Source organism: Sciurus carolinensis, chromosome 3 (assembly GCF_902686445.1).
Source record: "Sciurus carolinensis chromosome 3, mSciCar1.2, whole genome shotgun sequence".
Classification (NCBI taxonomy): Eukaryota; Metazoa; Chordata; class Mammalia; order Rodentia; family Sciuridae; genus Sciurus; species Sciurus carolinensis.
This window is the reverse complement of record NC_062215.1, coordinates 44,172,216-44,194,288: the sequence shown is the minus strand read 5'-3', so window position 1 is coordinate 44,194,288 and position 22,073 is coordinate 44,172,216. Positions and strand designations below refer to the sequence as shown.

At 42.4% G+C, this 22,073-nt stretch overlaps 1 pseudogene; it reads left to right on the top strand.

The window, feature by feature from the left end:
- LOC124979314 (cytochrome c oxidase subunit 4 isoform 1, mitochondrial-like) overlaps window positions 1-22,073 on the top strand; it is a 78,726-nt pseudogene that overhangs the window by 54,578 nt on the left and 2,075 nt on the right.

Here is a 22,073-nt window from a genome sequence, read left to right as displayed (position 1 = left end):
GGGGGGCGAGGAACAGAGAGCGTCTTCCAGCAGTGGGAGGAAGATGGCCACGTACCTGGACAGGAGCTGCAGCGACACCTGAACCCAGGGGACTTGATCACCCTCGCTGCTCCCCTACTGAATTAATGGTATAGGAAGGGAAGGATCTCCCCTGGAGCCAGGAAAAATGACATTTCTACTGGAAGCTACCCTTTTTTATCTCAGATACTGGGGACATTCAGGTGTTATGAGATGTCCCACAGCAGATGACACTCACCCACAGTGAGGATGAGGAAGCAATGGCACACTACAGTGCTAAGCACTATCACTGATTGTGGGTTCTTGGCAGTGTGCTGGGCAGGACCCTGGCATCTGTGGTGTCCGGCTCTTGCCTCTACCTGCTGGTCAAGCTGGAGACACACCCCCCAGGCAAAAGTTGGAAGATTTCTAACACTTTTCAGATTCCACTGGATCACAATATCACACCCAGGTTGATTAAAGAAAAACCAGCATCAAAATACCTGGGAACACTAAGAGGGAGGTGATTCTGGCCACTAGTATAAAAACCATCCTGCAAATTGGCTCTTCTGGGGGAAAGTTGGCAATATCTCACAAAAGCCTTTCAAATGGATTTGTCTGACACAGAAAGTTCACATTCAGGAGTTTATAGTAATTACTGTTTTCCTAAACATTCAAGAATGGAGAGTAATCACAGTTAATATATAACAGAGAAATCCTGGGAACACCAGAGGTCTAAGGACAGGAGGTGGTTTCAATGAACTATGCTGTATTCATGTGAAGGATTATTGCACACTATGTAGGAATGAGAAAAGCATAATCAGCATGTTCATAGGGCTCTGTCAGTGGTAGATGTGTCCCAGGCTCTAGGGATGAGAAAGAAACAGGTTACAGAATGAGAACCGAGCTAGTTCTGTGTGTGTGTGTGTGTGTGTGTGTGTGTGTGAGAGAGAGAGAGAGAGAGGATGTATGTGTGTGTGCGTGCATGCGCGTGCGCACATTCAAGAGAAAACCAGAACTGCAGACCACAAGGGCAGGGAGCAATGGATGGATGGGGGTGGAATTAGTGATGATATTCATTTTCTTCACTTCCTCTTCTCTCTCTCTCTCTCTCTCTCTCTCTCTCTCTCTCTCTCTCTCATACACACACACACACACACACACACACACACACTTGTGTGTGAGCATAGAAAAGTCAGGTGATCTATTTTCAGAATATAATATTCAACCTTAATTGGATCCAACTGTAGTCATTTTAATTGAAGCCCTTTCCCTTTTACCACCCCAATTTTAAAATTAGCCAATCACGTAGATTATACCCTGAAGACCTCCAGTCAGGGAGAAGGGCAGAACTGCCTTAAGTTTATAAACAGGCTGCCTGCCTGCCAGGTGTCCTTGCTAGCCACTCTCCAGTAGCACAGCCCTTCTGGCAGAAGTAAAAGTTCCCTTGCCCTCCCCCGTTTGAGCCATTTCATTTCCAGCAGCACCTTCTTATAGCTAACAATTTCGGTGCCCAGTGTGGGGCTCAGTTCATTGCCTAGGAGTCTCAGTGATCCCCCTCCTCAGAGGAAACACTTGCCGCTGCGTTGTTGTGGAAGCCACAGAGCTGGTTAAGAAACTGCCATCCCTGAGGTCAACAAAGGACCCGAATTCCAAAGTGGATCAAAAGTAGATCCACAACTCAGGAAAAGGGTCCAAGCAAGTACCACAGGGACTAAGTAGTTCTATGCATCTACATAGACCAAAGCAGGAAAATGTATTTCAAACTTGAGGGAGAACTACTTTGATGGTCAGGCAAGAAATCCCTAGGAAGTAGAATTGAGCAGGTAGGGTCCCAGGGTATGCAAGAAATCCTCAATAAGGGGATTGATTACAGGGGAGGAGATTAAATTCACAAGGGGAAATTCACAAGGGGAACATACCAAATATGGGGAATAAAAATGTTAGGGCTAGGGACAGGGAAGAACAATGGAAAGAGCCCATATGTACAAATCCTTTTTCTTTAAAGAGTCCTGAGCAGAGAAAGAAATGATAGTAATGGTGGGAATAAATATGCCCCATGAAGAATGGGTGGCCACCTGAACTTTTGAGTTCAGCATCCATGACTGCAGACTATATTCCCAATGTTCCCAACTGCACAGGCCCTTTTCCTGTCTTGGTCAGACCATAAAAATCTGTGATAGGCTCAATTTTACCTGCAAAAAAGTTAAATAATCTTTGTTTCCTGTTTTATACATGTGTGCACACATGTATAGTATTGTAGTGTCTACTTATCTGCTTGTGATGGATACTTCATCAAAATTAGCTTACAGATAAATAAGAACGCATGAGTTTAGTGAATGGATCCAAATGCCTTTCAGTTTGCAGAGATTTAAATAAAACTTTAACAAAAAGGTTTCATTAAATTGGCAAGAATAAAGATGCATTGGAAATTACTAAGCCACTTTTATTTCTAGGTGTCCAGCCAGAGTGTTGATGGATACAAATAATAGAGGGTCAGCAATCAGAAATCATGGGCCCCAGTTGAGGTCTTATTCTAATTCAAAAGCCACACCTGGAGACTAACTGGTAGAAGTATTAATGGGTGCCTTCAAGGACCATTTCAAATATAAATGACCATGAGGCTCCAGCCAGCTCCTTTCTCCCAGATACAGGGAAAATCAAGGTGGGGGTGAACACAGATGAGAATTATAGTGATTAACCCTCAGGCTAAAGGCCACAACCAGTGACCTTGATATTTTTTCAATGCCTCCTTAAGCCCCTACCAAAGTAATTTCTCCTGCTCTCTGGCCCCCTCCCTCATGGCAGGATCCTGCTCTTCCCATCCATTATTGCCCATGGATTTTAGTTATCAAACCTGCAGGACAAGAACCCAGGAGCTGATCAGCAAAGCAAGGAATCTAATCTCACTCAAAACTCCAGCTTCATCTTGGAGGTCATAAGGGAATCTTCAGGAGGGTGAGTGAAATGAACTAATGCTCTCTCGCCTTTCTTCCAGAAGCCCTATACTCCATTTTAAATTCTGTCTTTATCAAAAATTCTGGGACGTGCTGGGGTTGTGGCTCAGTGGTAGACCACTTCCTTAGTGTGTGTAAGGCACTGGACTTGATCCTCAACACCACATAAAAATAAATAAATAAAATAAAATAAAGTTATTGTGTCCCTCTACAACTAAAAATATTTTTTAAAAAAACTGAAAGAAAACAAAGAAAAAAATCCGGGACCCCATAAGCCAGTTAAAAGCAGATAGTACAGCTGCCCGACTCAAGGCTCAGGAAAAGGGCTTTGCTGGAGTGAGATTTATCAATCCCTCTCTTCCTTTGCTGGACTGATCTTGCTTTGGTCTCTTTCACAGTAATCCATTTGATAGAGAAATTGAGGTCTCTCTTAAAAGCACCCCAACTCTGCGTGGGGGTACTCCCCAATGCGAACACAGGGTCTCTAGAGGTGTCCAAAGGACAACCGATCACACATGGATGCTCCATCTCCACTTTAATCTCTTTTCATGGCCTCCTATCTGATGGTGGAGGAAAGGCCTCCCTCAGTAGTTCCCTAGATGACAGACTGAGGTGACTTTGCAGCACGATCTCACAACTCCGAAGCAGAGCCCTACCCATCAATCTACCAGTGTGTGACTGAGTTCCCCCTTTCTCCCTTTCTCTTTCTCTTTCTCTGCCTTGTAGCAATATCCTCAGAAAATATGAAGCCCAGCCTCAGATCCTGTCCCATGAAACTCAGTTCAGCCAATTTATACTTTATCAGACTAGAGGGATCTTATCCTCCTAGGGAGAACAATGGGTCCCTAGGTTTCTAACCCAAAAGTTTCCATTGGAAACCCTTCATGGCTCTCATTTTAATTGTTCTAAGACATTTTGTCTACTGCCCTCCTACATACTAGTTTGAGTCTCTAATTTGGAGTCTACCTGGGAAATTACCCAAACCACCTCAAGACCAGAGGGGGCAAAATCACTTTAAATCCAAAACACTACGGCACTTTTTCAAACTCTTGGGTTCAGAAAGGAAGAAAAGAGGATGGAAATGTCCCCTGTTAGCACAAAAGAACTGGGCTGGACACATACTACGTGAGTCATTTCAGCTTTTTATTCAGTAAGTTTCATGCAGGAACAGGGTATGCAAGGGAGATACCTACGATGAACCCACTTTCCTGGTGGAAGTGAGCCACTGGCCAAAGGGGAAGTTTGTGCTTATATAGGTTATACTGAAAGGTGACCTAATTATTGCCAGAGCATGTCTAATGGAGGGTCTAGGGTCGGCAGTCAGTGGGTCAGGTGGAAGGTCTGGCATCAGTGGTCAATATTTCTGTCTTTCCCTCTGGGGTCTCATTGTACTGTCACTGAGAAAGGACTTATTTTTGGAAGGGTCACTCCTTTGACTCCTCAGAGACTGCCAGTCTAGGCTTGGATGGGTATTTCCTCCCCAGGGCTTGTCTTGTCACTGGGAAAGCACGCATTGGGAAAGGATCAATGCTATCAATGTATGGCTTTCTTTTTACTCCCTTTCCCCAGGCTGCACTATTTGGGAGTTTTTCAGTTTCCATATCCAACACCTCCTCCATTGAATATCAATCTGCCTAATATGAGGAAAAGACCCAAAAGGAGTCTCTGGGTGCCCAGTTTTTATTTATGCCAGATTCTCCAATCCCTCTTCTGGGATGAAACTTATTATGTAACTTAAATGCACAGATTACATTCATAAGGATTGTTTCAAATAACAAATTTAAGAAATTGAGTATAATTAGCACCATCGACTAAAGTTATTCAAATCTTAATGTACTGATAGGAAGCAAAGTCTGAGCATTGATCTGCTCTTATCAAGATAATTTTCCTGTGTCTCTTAGGTTTTATTATTCAGGGGAATAATCTTAAAAGAATTAGGGTTTGTGCAACTCTGGTTAAACACACAAATGTTACTTTAAGTTATTATCCTACACTATGGATTCTACATTTTTCTTTAAAAGGTTCAAGTTGGTTAACATAAGAACATCAGTGTAGTTTGGATGCTGTTACTGGCTTCTTTGTATATTAGATGTATTCATGTCCTCCAAGTAAAATGCAATGCCTAGGAGAGCCCTTTACCAAGCTGGCATTTTCCACAATAAAGTTGTCTGCAGCAGTAGGCTCTTTCAGACTAACACAGAAATAACAAATTCATTTGGGGATTCATTATGTCATTTAACATTTTCTGATTGGATAAAAATAACCTGTCATCAATAAGTTATATATGTGATAATTTGTGCTGCTCCTGCACTGGATGGGAATTTAAATGTATTTTTGGAAGGCAAGGAGGAGCGCCTAATTTGTCGAAAGGTTAAAAATATGGAACATGGAAGGATGTTGCAACTTTTTTATCTTTCCACAAAAAGAAAGTTAAGGTGTCTCTTAGTTTTTGTTTGATTTGTGTTCCCGAGGTAATATTGTATTGTGTTAGTTGTCAAGAGCCACACCTTACCTGAAATTAGTGTCTGCCTCTCACCCTACTCCATTTTAGGATGGCTCCAAAGTAGTCTAGACTTAAGCTTATTTAAAGTGTTCAAAGGATAGGTTTTTGTTGTAAAGATTTCTGTGATGCCAAAATAGGTATATAATACAAAACTAAAGTTTGGGTAAATTATTTAAAAATATGTAAGATTGTAAGAAAGTTGAAAAGAAAGTAAAATTTGTAAAAGATCTCATGTGATTGAGTTAATTTATTTATCTTTGTGGAGCAAAATAGATAAAGATATATGAGTATTGTTTTTATTAATTCAATTTAATTTTTACAGACTGCATTTTGATTGATTGTGCACAAGTGGGATCCAACTTTTCATTCTCTGGTTGTACACAATGTAGATTCATGTAATCATACATGTACATAAGGTAAAAATGTCTGTCTCAGTCCACTATCTTTCCTTCCCCCAACCCCTCCCACCCCATTTCCTTCTACACAATCCAAAGTTCCTCCATTTTTCTCTTGCCTCCCCCGCCAACCCCCTCATTATGTATCATCATTCACTTATCAGAGAAAACATTCAGCTTTGGTTTTTTGTACTTGGCTTATTTCACTTAGCATGATATTTATTCTACAACTCCATCCATTTACCAGCAAATGCCATCATTTTATTCTTCTTTATGGCTGAGATATATTCCATTGTGTACATATATCATGGTTCCTTCAAACATTCATCAACTGAAGGGCATCTAGGTTGGCCACAATCTACCTATTGTGAATTGAGCAGCTATCAACATTGATGTTGTTGTTTTACTGTCATATGCTGAATTTAAGTCCTTTGAGTATAAACTGAGGAGTGAGATTACTGGGTCAAAAGGTGGGTCCATTCCAAGTTTTCTGAGGAATCACATGAGTATTGTTATATGTTATTATACAAACTAAATGTTTTCAGCCTTGTTATTTTCATTTTATATTTTCCTCATAGAACTTTATAACTTTTGCCTATTAGTGTTTTAAAGAAGTATTCCTTCTTTAAGACAGAACAACCTAAGTTAATTTAAAAACAAGCTATCGCCAATAGAAGAGACAAAATATAAGGCTGACTGTCAATGTTAATTCTGACCCCAATTAAATGGAAGGGCTAAATAACTTTAAGTTATATACCTTAAATATAAAACCCAGTGCTCCCACTTTAAGACTGATGAAAATGTCCTGCCGGATGTTGAAAACAAACACAAAGTTAAGGCAGTTAAAGGGTTAAGGAAAAATAGAGAATATTTGGTTCTTGCCCTCTGAAGTCAACAGGGACCCAGGGACCAATGGGACTTCTCTAAGGGCTTTGCAACTCTGGGTCACATGACCTCCTGATCAGGGGAATCAAAGGCACCCTGGAGAAAAGGGAGCCAACAGTCCACATTCTGCAAAGATGAGGATTATTGGAGAGGGAAATATCTCTGATACTTCCAAGGGAAGCCACATATGGTCAGCAAAACTCTGACCCATCCTGACAGATGACACAGAAAAGCTAAGAAGCTTCTCACAAGTTCCCAAGAGTGACCCCATAAAGAATCTCAGCTGACTCTTAATAATGATAGGAAGATACAAGATCATTTTTGACCAGTTTGGTCATAAACACCTGGTAGGGGAGTATAACCAAAGAACAGCCCTACATGGGCATTTCAAAGAAAAGAAAATGGTTCTTTTAATGTAACTAGAGATGACCTTGTGTTTGTTTCTTGTAGAGAATTTTCATCAACTTCCAAATCATAATAAAGAATAAGAGCAAATAAGTATTTGTTAAGCAAACTACATTCTCAAACGTGTTCTGTAGAGGGCGAAACTTGCAAACCTTCTGCGATGGGCAGTGTCATGGAGGCAAGCAGGCAGGCACTGCCCTCTGGTGTCCACCTGAGAGAATGACATGAGAGCTGTGGAGGTCCGTGATTGTCAGCAAAACCTCACATGCACACTTAGACTTCATCACAGGCCTTTAATTCTATAGTTATAAAAAATACATTAACGAGGGACTGGGGATATAGCTCAGTTGGTACAGTGTTTGCCTCGCAAGCACAAGGCCCCAGTTTCAATCCCCAGCACTGCAAATAATAATAATAATAATAATAATAATAATAATAATAAAAAAACTCTAAGCAACTCAGTGATACCCTGTCTCTAGATAAAATACAAGAAAGGTGGGGATGTGCCTCAATGGTTGAGTGCCCGAGTTCAATCCCCAGTACCAAACAAAAACGAAACCATTAGCAGGGCATTATGCCTCTCACCTATACTCCCAGTGAAACAAGAGGCTAAGGCAGAAAGATAGCAAGTTGAAGCCAGCACTGGGAACCTAGTGAAACCCTATCTCATCAATAAAAAATAAACAAACTATAACTCAAGATACAGTGCAGTGGTAAAGCACACCTGAATTCAAACTCCACAATGAAACATTTAAACATAAAATTAAAATATATCATATGATGGACCAATTTCATTTATCAACATTTATTTTGAGTTTAATGAAAGTATTTTTATCAATTATATTTCATATAAATGATGTGATATCTTGTCCACATTACAATATATTTGATTGCTTAAAGATTTTCTTAGGAATTGATGAATGGATAAAGAAACTGTGGTATATATATACAATGGAATATCACTCAGCCATAAAGAATGATAAAATTATGGTATTTGCAGGCAAATGGATGAAATTGGAGAATATCATGCTAAGTGAGATAAGCCAATCTCAAAAAACCAAAGGACGAATGATCTCGCTAATAAGTGGATGATGACACATAATGGGGGGTGGGAGGGGTTAGTGTTAGGGTTAGAGTTAGGGTTAGAGTTAGGGTCAGGGAGGGGGGCAAGAATGGAGGAAGGAAGGACTGTATAGAGGGAAAAGAGGGGTGGGAGGGGTGGGGGGAAGGGAAAAAATAACAGAATGAATCAAACAACATTACCCTATGTAAATTTATGATTACACAAATGGTATGCCTTTACACCATGTACAGAGAAACAACATGTATCCCATTTGTTTACAATAAAAAAAATTTAAAAATTAAATAATTAATTAAAAAAGATTTACTTAGGAATCACTATTTGTGCTTTTTCATCTGTCTTAGATCAAATAAAGCATAGTAAAGTATTTTTAAAGTGTTTATCCATCAATGATCATTATTACCATGTGAAGGCTGAACATGATTGGTTTTATTCAGTGTGCAATATCCTCATTAATACACTGACCATGAGAGACCAAGTGTCCTGGAGTCAAAGCATGTACTTCCTTCCTCACAGAGATTTGATTTTGAGCAAGTCTAGGAACACACTGTGTTGGTGAAAGCCTCTGCCACCTTCTGCTTTCCCACCCTATTTAAGGAAAGGAGGGGATTTTCTCCCAACTCCTTTTGGGACACAGCACATGAGAGGTTACACATGGGTTTCGAACTACAGGTAGGTAGAGCCCAGAATTTGCCCCTTTCTCTGGGAATAAAGAATCATCAACAAAAGAGAGGCCATGGTGGGCAAGACACTGAGAGAACTCCAAACAAACCCTCCAGTTTCACTTGCTTTGAGTTACTGGCTTTGAGTACACTTTAAAAATCACTACTTTTGGATGTCTACCAGCTGAGCAATATGTTCATAGTCTCTGATGTGATTCTTGACAATAAATAGATCACTTTTCAGGGATGTGAAGGCCACCTTTGTCAAAACCATTTACTCTTAATTTCGACCTCAAAATGCCCAACAGCTGACTTTTAACGTCAAAAAGACGGAATGCTGCACCTTCATATTATGCTGATACCACTCTGTTCCAAAAATATGACCTGTGAAGAGCCATCAGTATAGATGGTACAAGCACAGACCACTGATTACTTCACCTCAAATCACTGTCACCTTCAGACCCTGAATTTATCCCCAGGTATCTGGTAAACTGAGGCCTAGAAGTTACTGCAGTAAAGTCCTATTTCCTGCAATGGTTTTTCCTGCACAGGTGCAGGGTGAACAATGACCCCAAGGGGAGACTGAGCCCATACCGTTCTGCTGGAGCACCTGCAGCCAGAAGAACCATCAGAAGGCCCTGGGGTCATTGCCCTGCCACCACACAGAACTGCAACTCCTATTAGGATCATCCACCTCCACTATCTGAGCTGCTCAGTGACTGGAACCTGTTTCAAGAGCTTCATATATCCTCTCATTTTGTCCATCACTGTGCCCCAAATGGTTACTGTGCATTGAGTCAGGGAACACAAACTGCAAAGCAAGACACCAATATGGTCCCTGCCCTCTGAGAATCCAAATCTGGAGGAATAGAGGCACAAAGCACTAGAGTAATATAACTGGAAGAAAAGACCAGTGTTATATCTAAATAAACCCCGAGGCTCTATGGGAAGTGCAGTCATAACATGAGGCCATCTGAGGGATCTCACACTGATGTGCCTCAATCCTTAGACCTGGAGTCAAGTGGGATCCAGCCCTGCTCACAGAGGGAGGATCAACTGTTGACAGATTCAAAGGCAGAAATGAGTTGTCCAGAGAGGAGGTGGGTGGGCATTCATGTGACTGAAGGAAGCCCAGGAGGAGAGAAGGGAGGATGGACCATGCTGTAGCAGGTTCTGGGCACTGATACACTGTAAGGTGACCCAACACTGTTTGTAGAATTAACACAAATACAGCAGATGAAACAACAAACATTTGCGCTTTCGCTGTTTTTTTTAGATCAGAAATGCAGGCGGTCTCAAGTGGGGCTTCTGCCATGTCTCTCATGAGGCTGGGGTCGCTTTCTCAGCTGAGGTTCAGTCATGCCAAGGTCTGCTTCTGAGCTAAGTCACAGGGTTATTGCCAGGACTCCACTAAGACAAGGCCTCGTTTTTCCTCATCTGTTGCCATCTCTGTCCTAAGACTCATGAGCCTCTCCTTAGGAGGCACAGAAGAGAGAAGCAGTTTCCACAGAGCCAGAGATCCTAGGGAGAGAGGAACAAGGAAATAACACCAAAAGAAGAAGAAAGAAACAAGACAGGCGAGAGTAAGATGTTAGCCACAGTCATTTCATCAGTAAATCTTGGAGGTGACATCATATGAATATTTGTCATGTTCCAGAGGTCACAAGGAAGACACTAAACCCAGGTCACACTGAAGGGGAAGGGACTGCTCAGATGTACACACCAGGGTGAGGGGAGCTGGGAGCTGATAAGTAATATGCCCAGCACACAGGCCTGGCTGGGGCACATACACTGGATTTAAATACCATAGGAAGCAACTGGAAGGCCAAGGGAGATGAGGACAGCTGCACTAACTGCATTTCAATCCTCTTGTGACACACAGAAAAGAAGGCTGGGGGCGGTTTTCAAGATGGCGGACTAGAGGGCGGCTGCACTTCACGTTGCTCCAGGACACAGGATTCAAAAGAGGAGATAGTGAGAGGCTTGGGACCAACTCAAAGCTGCTGGGTGAGTCTCTCCTGTTAGGGAGGCGTCCCAGATGGGGCGGTAGCCCTGGAAGGCAGGGAACTTTGTGAAGTAGAGTTGCTCGGCGAGACACCCCTCCCCCCACTGGAGCGGTAAACACGGACAACTGGGATCATCGTAGAGGAGGCGGCTCAGCACAGCACTTGGACTCGGAGCAACCACTGGGGCTCCGGGCGGCTGCCTGAGGAGGAGCTGCATGGCGAGGTGTTTGGACTCAGAGCTTCTGAACACCAGGGGGTTGCCCGGAGGAAGAGGAGAAGCACGGCGGGTCGCTTGGTCTAGGAGTGACTGCATCAGAACTACAGGCAGTTGCCAGAGGAGGAGGTGCGTGGTGAGCTGTTTAGACTCACAATGACCGCTTCTGAACACTGGGGGGCTGCCCGGAGGAAGAGGAGAAGCGAGACGGGTCGCTTGGTCTAGGAGTGACTGCATCAAAGCTACAGGCGGTTGCAGGCGAGTGGTGAGTTGTTTGGACTCAAAGCGATATCTCCTCAACACCGGTGGCCTGCCTGGAGGAGGAGCGCGGTGGGTCGCTTGGTCTTCAAGTGACCACTCCTGAACACCCCGGGGGGCTACCCCGAGGAGGAGGAGGAACAGGGCAGCTCACTTGGACTCCGAGTGACTGCCTAGGGCTACGGGAGGTTGGCGGGAGGAGGAGACGCAGAGTGAGTTGCTTGGACTCCTAGTGACTGCGTCGGAACACCAGGCGGCTGTCCGGAGGAAGAGGTGTGGCGGGTCTCTGGGTCTAGGAGCTATTGTACGGGGCTCCAGGTGGCGGTTCAGAGGAGGGGCCGCATAGCCAGGCGATTAGGTGCAGAGCAGGGTCCCAGGACCTAGGCGGTTTCTTGGTGGAAGAGACGCAAAGAGACACGCCTAGGGGCACAGCAGTTTCCAGGACTGCGGGCAGATTCTCTGAGGAGAGGCAGTCTAAGGAGACTTGTCTGTGAAGGGTGAGGATCCCAGGCCCAGGAGGTAGGTCTGGGCCCCTGGGAACGTTGCAGAGGAAGGCAGCCCAGCCCAGGTGGTAGTTGTAGATTGAGGGGAACCTCTAGGAGGGGAACTGACCAGCAAGACCTCCCCACCAGTGAGTCTTCCCTGCCGGGTGAGGTTTTCCCACAAGGACGGTAAAACCAGAGACACAGGCACAAACAGGCCTTGCCTCAGCCCGCAGCCTAGTTCCCTTTGGATGACCATTGGCCAACAAGTGGAGACACCTCTACCCACTATCAGGGAATATACCCCACCTGAGGGTCACCAACCCTAGAGAGGCAGCTTCCTTGTGGAGCACCGCATTATCAACTTCCTCCAAGACTGCAGGCTACTGAAGGATAAGAGGGGATGTACTAGCAATCTTCAGGGACATTATAAGTCAATAGAGGAAATCTGCAATATCTTAAGGACCCACTGATTCATGAACAATATGAGAAAACAAGGGAAGAAAATGCCCCAAACAAATCTAGATGTTACATCAATAAAATCCAACGACAGCATGGCAGAAGAAATGACAGAAAGGGAGTTCAGAATGTACATAATTAAAATGATCAGGGAAGCAAATGAGGAGATGAAAGATCAAATACATGCATTGAAGGAAGAGATGAAAGACAAATGCAGGCATTGAATGATCGCACCAATCAACAGTTAAAAGAGCAAATACAGGAAGCAAAAGATCATTTCAATAAAGAGTTAGAGATATTGAAAAAAAAAAACAAACAGAAATCCTTGAAATGAAGGAAACAATAAACCAAATTAAGAACTCCATAGAAAGCATAACCAATAGAATAGAACACCTGGAAGACAGAACCTCAGATATTGAAGACAAAATATTGAACCTTGAAAACAAAGTTGAACAAACAGAGAAGATGGTAAGAAATCATGAACAGAATCTCCAAGAACTATGGGATATCATGAAAAGGCCAAATTTGAGAATTATTGGGATTGAGGAAGGCTTCGAGAAACAAACCAAAGGAATGAACAATGTATTCAATGAAATAATATCAGAAAATTTCCCAAATCTGAAGAATGAAATGGAAAATCAAGTTCAAGAGGCTTATAGGACTCCAAATACACAAAATTACAACAGATCCACACCAAGGCACATTACAATGAAAATACCTAACATACAAAATAAAGACAGAATTTTAAAGGCTGTGAGAGAAAAGAACCAAATTACATTCAGGGGGAAACCAACACGGATATCAGCAGATTTTTCAATCCAGACCCTAAAAGCTAGAAGGGCCTGGAACAACATTTTTCAAGCTCTGAAAGAAAATGGATGCCAACCAAGAATCTTATACCCAGCAAAACTTACCATCAAATTTGACGATGAAATAAAGTCATTCCATGATAAACAAAAGCTAAAAGAATTTACAAAAAGAAAGCCAGCATTACAGAACATTCTCAGCAAAATATTCCATGAGGAAGAGATGAAAAACAACGATGCAAATCAACAAAGGGAGGAATTATCCTAAAGGAACTGTCAAATAAAGGAGGAACCAAGGTGTGTCAAAAAAATAAATAAATAAATAAAATTTAAAAAATGAACCAAATGACCGGGAATACAAATCATATCTCAATAATAACCCTGAATGTTAATGGCCTGAATTCATCAATCAAAAGACATAGACTGGCAGATTGGATTAAAAAGAAAGATCCAACAATAATGTTGCCTGCAAGAGACTCACCTCATAGAAAGAGATACCCATAGACTAAAGGTGAAAGGATGGGGAAAAACATACCATGCACATGGACTCAGCAAAAAAGCTGGAGTATACATCCTCATTTCAGATAATGTGGACTTCAAACCAAAGTTAGTCAGAAGGGATAAAGAAGGACATTTCATACTGCTTAAGGGAAGCATAAATCAGCAAGATATAACAATCATAAACATCTATGCCCCAAACAGTGGCTCATCCATGTATGTCAAACAAATCCTTCTCAATTTTAGAAACCAAATAGACCATAACACAATAATACTAGGTGATTTTAACACGCCTCTCTCACCACTGGACAGATCTTCCAAACAAAAATTGAACAAAGAAACCATAGATCTCAATAACACAATCAATAATTTAGACTTAACAGACATTTATAGAATATACCATCCAACCAAGAGTGAATACACTTTCTTCTCAGCAGCACATGGATACTTCTCTAAAATAGACCATATTTTATGCCACAAAGCTAATGTCAGCAAATACAAGAAGATATAGATACTACCTTGTATTCTATCAGATCATAATGGATTGAAGTTAGAAATAAATGAAAGAGTAAAAAACAGAAACTACTCCAACACCTGGAGATTAAACAATATGCTATTATATGATGAATGGATAACAGAAGATACTAGGAAGGAAATTAAAAAATTCTTAGAAGTAAATGAGAACAAAGAAACATCATATCAAAATCTCTGGGACACTATGAAAGCAGTACTTAGAGGAAGATTTATTTCATGGAGCGCATTTAATAAAAGAAGTAAAACTCAACAAATAAACGACCTAACACTACAACTCAAAGCCCTAGAAAAAGAAGAACAGACCAACACCAAAAGTAGTAGAAGATAGGAAATAGTTAAACTCAGAGCTGAAATCAACAAAATTGAAACAAAAGAAACAATACAAAAAATTGACAAAATAAATAATTGGTTCTTCGAAAAAATAAACAAAATTGATAAACCTTTAGCCACACTAACAAAGAGAAGATGAGAGAAAACCCAAATCACTAAAATTAGGAATGAACAAGGAAATATCACAACAGACACGATTGAAATACAAAACATAATTAGAAGCTATTTTGAAAATCTATACTCCAACAAAATAGAAAATTTCGAAGACATCAACAGGTTTCTAGAGACATATGAATTACCTAAACTGAATGAGGAGGACATACACAATTTAAATAGACCAGTTTCAAGTAATGAAATAGAAGAAGTCATCAAAAGCCTACCAACACATAAAAGTCCAGGACCAGATGGGTTCTCAGCCGAGTTCTACAAAACTTTTAAAGAAGAGCTCATTCCAATACTTCTCAAAGTATTCCATAAAATAGAAGAGGAGGGAACCCTCCCAAACTCATTCTATGAAGCCAATATTACCCTGATACCTAAACCAGATAGAGACACATCGAGGAAAGAAAATTTCAGACCAATATCTTTAATGAACATCGACGCAAAAATTCTCAACAAAATTTTAGCAAATCGCATACAAAAACATATTAAAAAGATAGTGCACCATGATCAAGTGGGTTTCATCCGAGGGATGCAAGGTTGGTTCCACATCAGGAAATCAATAAATGTCATTCACCATATCAATAGACTTAAAGTCAAGAATCACATGATTATTTCGATAGATGCAGAAAAAGTATTTGATAAAATACAGCACCCCTTCATGCTCAAAACACTAGAAAAAATAGGGATACTAGGAACATTCCTTAACATTTTAAAGGCCATCTAAGCTAAACCCATGGCTAATATCATTCTAAATGGTGAAAAACTGAAAGCGTTCCCCCTAAAAACTGGAACAAGGCAGGGATGCCCTCTTTCACCACTTCTTTTCAATATCATCCTTGAAACTCTAGCCAGAGCAATTAGACAGACCAAAGAAATTAAAGGGATACGAATAGAAAAAGAAGAACTCAAACTATCCCTATTTGCTGATGATATGATTATATACTTAAAGGAACAAGGAAATTCCACCAGAAAACTTTTAGATCTCATAAGTGAATTCAGTAAAGTAGCGGGATATAAGATCAATGCACATAAATCTAAGGCATTCTTATACATAAGTGATGAATCTTCAGAAAGAGAAATTAGGAAAACTACCCCATTCAAAATAGCCTCGAAAAAAATAAAATACTTGGGAATCAATCTCACAAAAGAGGTGAAAGACCTCTACAATGAGAACTACAGAACACTAAAGAAAGAAATTCAAGAAAACCTTAGAAGATGGAAAGATCTCCCATGTTCTTGGATAGGAAGAATTAATATTGTCAAAATGGCCATACTACCAAAAGTGCTATACAGATTCAGTGCAATTCCAATTAAAATCCCAATGATGTACCTTACAGAAATAGAGCAAGCAATTATGAAATACATCTGGAAGAACAAAAAACCCAGAATAGCTAAAGCAATCCTTGGCAGAAAGAGTGAAGCAGGGGGTATCGCAATACCAGATCTCCTACTCTACTACAAAGCAATAGTAACAAAAACGGCATGGTATTGGTACCGAAATAGAAAGGTGGATCAATGGTACAGAATAGAGGACACGGACACAAACCCAAATAAATACAATTTTCTCATACTAGACAAAGGGGCCAAAAATATGCAATGGAGAAAAGATAGCCTCTTCAACAAATGGTGCTGGGAGAATTGGAAATTCATATGCAACAGAATGAAACTAAATCCATATCTCTCACCATGCACGAAACTAAACTCAAAATGGATTAAGGACCTCGGAATCAGACGAGGACCTTGCATCTTATAGAAGAAAAAGTAGGTCCAGAGCTTCAACATGTCGGCTTAGGATCAGACTTCCTCAACAGAGCTCCCATAGCGCAAGAAATAAAAACAAGAATCAATAACTGGGATAGATTCAAACTAAAAAGCTTTCTCTCAGCAAAGGAAACTATCAGCAATGCAAAGAAAGAGCCTACAGAGTGGGAGAAAATCTTTGCCAATCATACTTCAGATAGAGCACTAATCTCCAGAATCTATAAAGAACTCAAAAAACTCTACTCCAAGAATGCAAGTAATCCAATCGACAAATGGGCTAAGGAAATGAATAGACACTTCACAGAAGAAGATCTACAAGCAATCAACAAACATATGGAAAAATGTTCAACATCGCTAGTAATAAAAGAAATGCAAATCAAAACCACCCTAAGATTCCATCTCACCCCAATTAGAATGGCGATTATCAAGAATACAAGCAACAACAGGTGTTGGCAAGGATGTGGGGAGAAAGGTACACTCATACATTGCTGGTGGGGCTGCAAATTAGTACAGCCACTCTGGAAAGCAGTGTGGAGACTCCTTAGAAAACTTGGAATGGAACCACCATTTGACCCAGCTATCCCACTCCTTGGCCTATACCCAAAGGACTTAAAATCAGCATATTACAGAGATACAGCCACATCAATGTTCATAGCTGCTCAGTTCACAATAGCCAGATTGTGGAATCAACCTAGATGTCCTTCAATTGATGAATGGATAAAGAAACTGTGGTATATATATATACCAGAAGGCTGGGAAGGAAAATAACAATTACAAAGTCATAAGTAGGGAGACTAGGCCTGTTGTGTATATATATATATACACAATGGAATATTACTCAGCCATAAAGAATGATAAAATTATGGCATTTGCAGGCAATGGGTGAAATTGGAGAACATCATGCTAAGTGAGATAAGCCAATCTCAAAAAACCAAAGGAAGAATGATCTCGTTGATAAGTGGATGATGACACATAATGAGGGGTGGGAGGGGTTAGTGTTAGGGTTAGAGTTAGGGTTAGGGAGGGGGGCAAGAATGGAGGAAGGAAGGACTGTATAGAGGGAAAAGAGGGGTGGGAGGGGTTGGAGGGAAGGGAAAAAATAACAGAATGAATCAAACAACATTACCCTATGTAAATTTATGATTACACAAATGGTATGCTTTTAAGCCATGTACAAACAGAGAAACAACGTGTATCCCATTTGTTTACAATAAAAAAGAAAAAAAGAAGGCTGGGAAGGAAAATAACAATTACAAAGTCATAAGTAGGGAGACTAGGCCTGTTGTTAGCTCTATTCTATGTGACATTCCACCGGTTTCTATATTTAATCTCTACTTCCATGCATTGCACACATGAGGCAGTAGGTTTTCTAAGTGCGACCTCACAGAGACTTGGTGACATCACTAGGAAGCAGATGCTAAGATGATCCCACTGTGCGGTGGGAGACTGTGGAAGACTTGAGAGACATGATGACTTGGCCAAGGTCACATGAGAGGATAGGAGGAGGAACTGAGTCTAGACCCAGGTCTGTCTCCTCAGAGCTGGTACCTTGGCTGCACCCAAGACTGTCAAAAATGTGGGGGACAGTGTTGGGATGGCTGTGTGCACATATGGACATGTCATGGGGTTGGAGGAGAGATAACAGAAGTCCAGAGGTATATATGTTATTTTGTCTGGAGGAGGGGTCAGCTCAGGGACCCCCTGACCTCCCTTCCTTGGTGATAGATCCAAACGGAATTTGAAACCCCATAACCAGGAACCCATATTCTAGCAACGGCCTCCTCTCCAGTTCATTTGGTGAAATACATTTAATGAGCAAAGATGTTTTGCTGTCTATCGAGAAGGCGACGCTCAAGGAGGCCCCACAGACAGAGCTCCCTCTCTGGCTGCATGGCCCATTCCCCAGGCCCCAACCCCACGATGTTCCAACGCAGAATTTCTTATGAAGAATGGGGTGCTGGCTGCATTCCCACTCCCAGGACCTCTGTTCATGTGTTAAAAGAAGACAAAGGTCCCAACCCGACAACCCAGGATAAATAAACTCAACAGTCCACCACGATGAATAACCCTGTAATGTCTTCCTCCTGAGTTTGGGAGAACAGGGAGCTGAGACAGGAGCAGGTGGTGGGAGACTGTAGGAGGAGACTGTAAGCCAGGTGACCTGTCATGGTCACTACATGGTGGGAAGTGGACATTCAGAGTTTCCAGGGTTCATTTTGGGCCCCCAGTGTCTTCTCCTGTCCTCCTAGGGTAGAACCCTGGGTCACGGGGTCTGTATGAGGTTTGAGAAAGGACACTAGGGGCAGAAACAGCCTGAGCAGAGGCCAGGCAGGACCTGGGATTCCTGGCCAGCTACCAGGCTCTCTGTTACCCTGCTCTCCTCAGGTTCTCATTAAGGAGGACTGGAGCAGGGGCTTCAGATTTAAAAGGATGATTGAAAAGTCAGGGCTGAGCACAAGTGGGAACGAGCTTGGCCCCAGGATGAGTGTGGAAGCAGAGAGGCCTCCACAGCCAGTGCCCAGAGAACAGAGGGGGACACCAAGCACTGACACCACCCCAATCACCTTTCTTGTAGGGTGGAAGGTGGAGGGGCAGAGTCCTGAACCATAAGGATTCTGAGCACCAACTCCTTACCCAGCCCACCCTGTCAGCCTTGGCCTCATGCAGGATCACTGTCTCCATGTTAGTGACAAACATCGGAAGAGCGACACTGACACTATTTCACTTCCCTGCCTCTATTTTGCATCCCACCATTCAGCTGATTGTAACTCCTGGACCCAGGTGTCCACATGGCAGTGACCTGTCCTTCCACAAGCTCTCCAAGTCTTCTGCATCATCAGGATTAGTAGGGCTGCATTTAGTCAGACATCAGGGGACTCTTGCCACTTGGTCCACTTCTATGTCACTTGCTGTCTCAAGGAACACACAACAATCTGAGAGCAGAATCTGGGGTCTCCTGGGGTTTACTTCTTCAAAGGTGGAGCCAGAAGTTCCCACAGCCATTCAGGGCTATGGGACCTGGACCTCATTCCCTCCTGGAGCCATTTCAACTGGGCCACAGAGAACGATGTCCTGGGTGTCCCCACACAGGGATCCTTCCTGGGATCAGCCTGTTTTCTCATCTCCAGAAACCAATGAACTTGTGGGACTCATGGGATAATGCTCCTAATGCAGGGAGCTACCAACTCTTGTCAGCTAACGAACTGAACTAAAGCTGCTAACTATTCCCTTGGCGATTCCTCCTTGAACTCTGCCAACCCTTGTTGTGCAAGGACTCTCCTGTCTCCATCTGGGACTTCCCTAGACCTTTGGATTTTGCATTGAATGCCATCCCCAGGTACTTCTGGTGCATCACACTCTAGCCACCGACTCTGTCTCCTCGCCTGCTCCTCGGAACAGTGGGGTGCCAAGAAGACTGACCTCATGGGAGGAAAGTCCAGGTCTCTCATGCTGCTGCATGCTCCTCACTAGCGGGGGGTCTACTCACTCCATGGCTAGCAGTTGCTGAACAAGCCACCTGGCAATGTCCACAGCCACATCACCATGACAGGCCCTGACATGGGGGACCAAGGTCTCTGGGTTCTGACATTAATAGAAAAGCCAGAGCCCATGGAAGAAGAAGTCGAAGGTGAAGAGGTCTAGGGTGGTGGGTGTGAGCCTGTGGGAATGGGATGGAGTTGGACATGCTGAGTGGATCTTCAAGAAACCCAGGCAGGGCAGGAACCATAAGCAGCAGAGGCATCATTGTCGACATGCATTCTGGGAACACTTCCCAAGAGGGGGGTTTTATGTGGAGGTCTGTGAAATGCAGTGGGGAAGTATTTTCTCCCTGGAAGGAACATGGATAGTGAGCAACATTTACTCCTCTTAACCTGCAGAGCCACCCCCATTGTTTGTGGAGACTCCTGCTCAAGTTCTACCACCTCCAACACCTGAGGGAGAGTTAGAGCTAGAAGCACCTGAAATGAAGATCCAGGCCAACACCTCCTGCTGGCCCCTCAGCCAACAAATCCTGAGCACCGCCTTATACCTGTTCCCATCACAGAGCTGCCATTACCCTCCCCTGCCATTGTTTTTTTTTTCTTCTATTTATTTTATGTATTTATAATTTTGTTAAAATAAGCTTCTTTTAAAATTAAAGATTTTATTCATTTTCAAAAGATTCAGTTTATTAGTATTAAGAACATTCTCAAAATTGTGCACTAGTTACCACTATGCAGTTCCAGAACATCTTCCTGAATCGGATATCCATAACCACCCCCTCCCCATCTCCTGCCAGTCCCCAGCAACCCCTCATCATTCTAGCCCTGTGACAAGCCCAGTCTGCGTTCTTCCAATCAGTGCACTTATATTTCTCTTTGGCCACATGATGTTGGAAGGGGCTGATGAAGTCTTCTTCACAGGGTAAATGCCATACAGCTCTAAGTTCATTATTTTTTTTATTGTTTTGGTACTGGGAGTTGAACCTAGGGACAGTTTACCACTGAGCTACATCCCCGTCATTTTTCTTTTGAATTTTGAGAAAGGGACGTGCTCAGTTGCTGAAGCTCTCCCTGAGTTGCTAGGCTGCCCTCAAACCTACAATCTTGCTTAAAGCAGTACTATTCGGAAGTGGGAAAAAAAATCCTCTATATTCAATGCCTGGAGAACAGATGAATCAAGTGTGTAACAGTTACACCAGGGAAGATCATACAAGAGTGAAAAATAATAGGGTCCAGCTCCATGTCATTGAGTAGGTAAATCACAACAGTAGTCCTGAACAAAAGAGCACCCAGAGAAATCATTTATGGCAATATCAACAACGAGTCAAGCAAAATCATGAAGCACTAAGAAACACATTCTCACCATTCACTCTAAAGAATAGTGAGGACAAGAATGGACAATTCTCAGGCTACTTTCAGCCTCTAAGTGGGAGAGCAAAGAGGCAAGAGAAATCCCAGGGAAGGTTCCAGGCACCAGCTCACATGATTCTCTCAAGTGGAACAGGGAATTCACAGGTGCTCATTCTAATCTTCTTTAAACTGACAGGCAGCAGGTGTACTCTTGGTGTGCATTGATTTTATGAAGGGTGACATGAACTGATTTCTGGGAGGTGATGTGTCTGTCCAAGAATGTTTGCCAGCACCCATCCAAGTTCTCAGCCTGTGTCCCTTTATCTAGCCTGGCCAAAGTAATAGATTAATCCAACCTCTGCACTCACTCATTTTTCAAGATTTCTTTGGAAGGTTCTTCCTCACAGCACTGGTTGAATTATTAAGGAACTAGGACCTTCGCTGACATCCATGTAGATCCATAGACAAATCTGCTCCTGGTGCCTCAGGGCACACTAGCTGCTGAGGGACTGCCTATGCCCATAGGGACAAAAGTCAAGGATGCTGTCACATGGAAAAACACAGACATTTTCAGGATTTCTGGAATGAGAAGCTCATTGGTTTTTAAAGAATACACATGCACACAAACACATAATTGAAATTGATTCTGGGTGTGACGGCATGACACAAGAGTGAAACAGAGACATATATATGAAAGGGACAGAGCCCAGACATACATGATTATAAGCGATGGTGGCTGGAACCTAGAAGATCCTGTATTTCTACATTGTCATACGTAAATATTTTCATACAGTGAGGATTTTCATTATATAAAGATTACATCATATCAAATCTTACTAAGCAAAT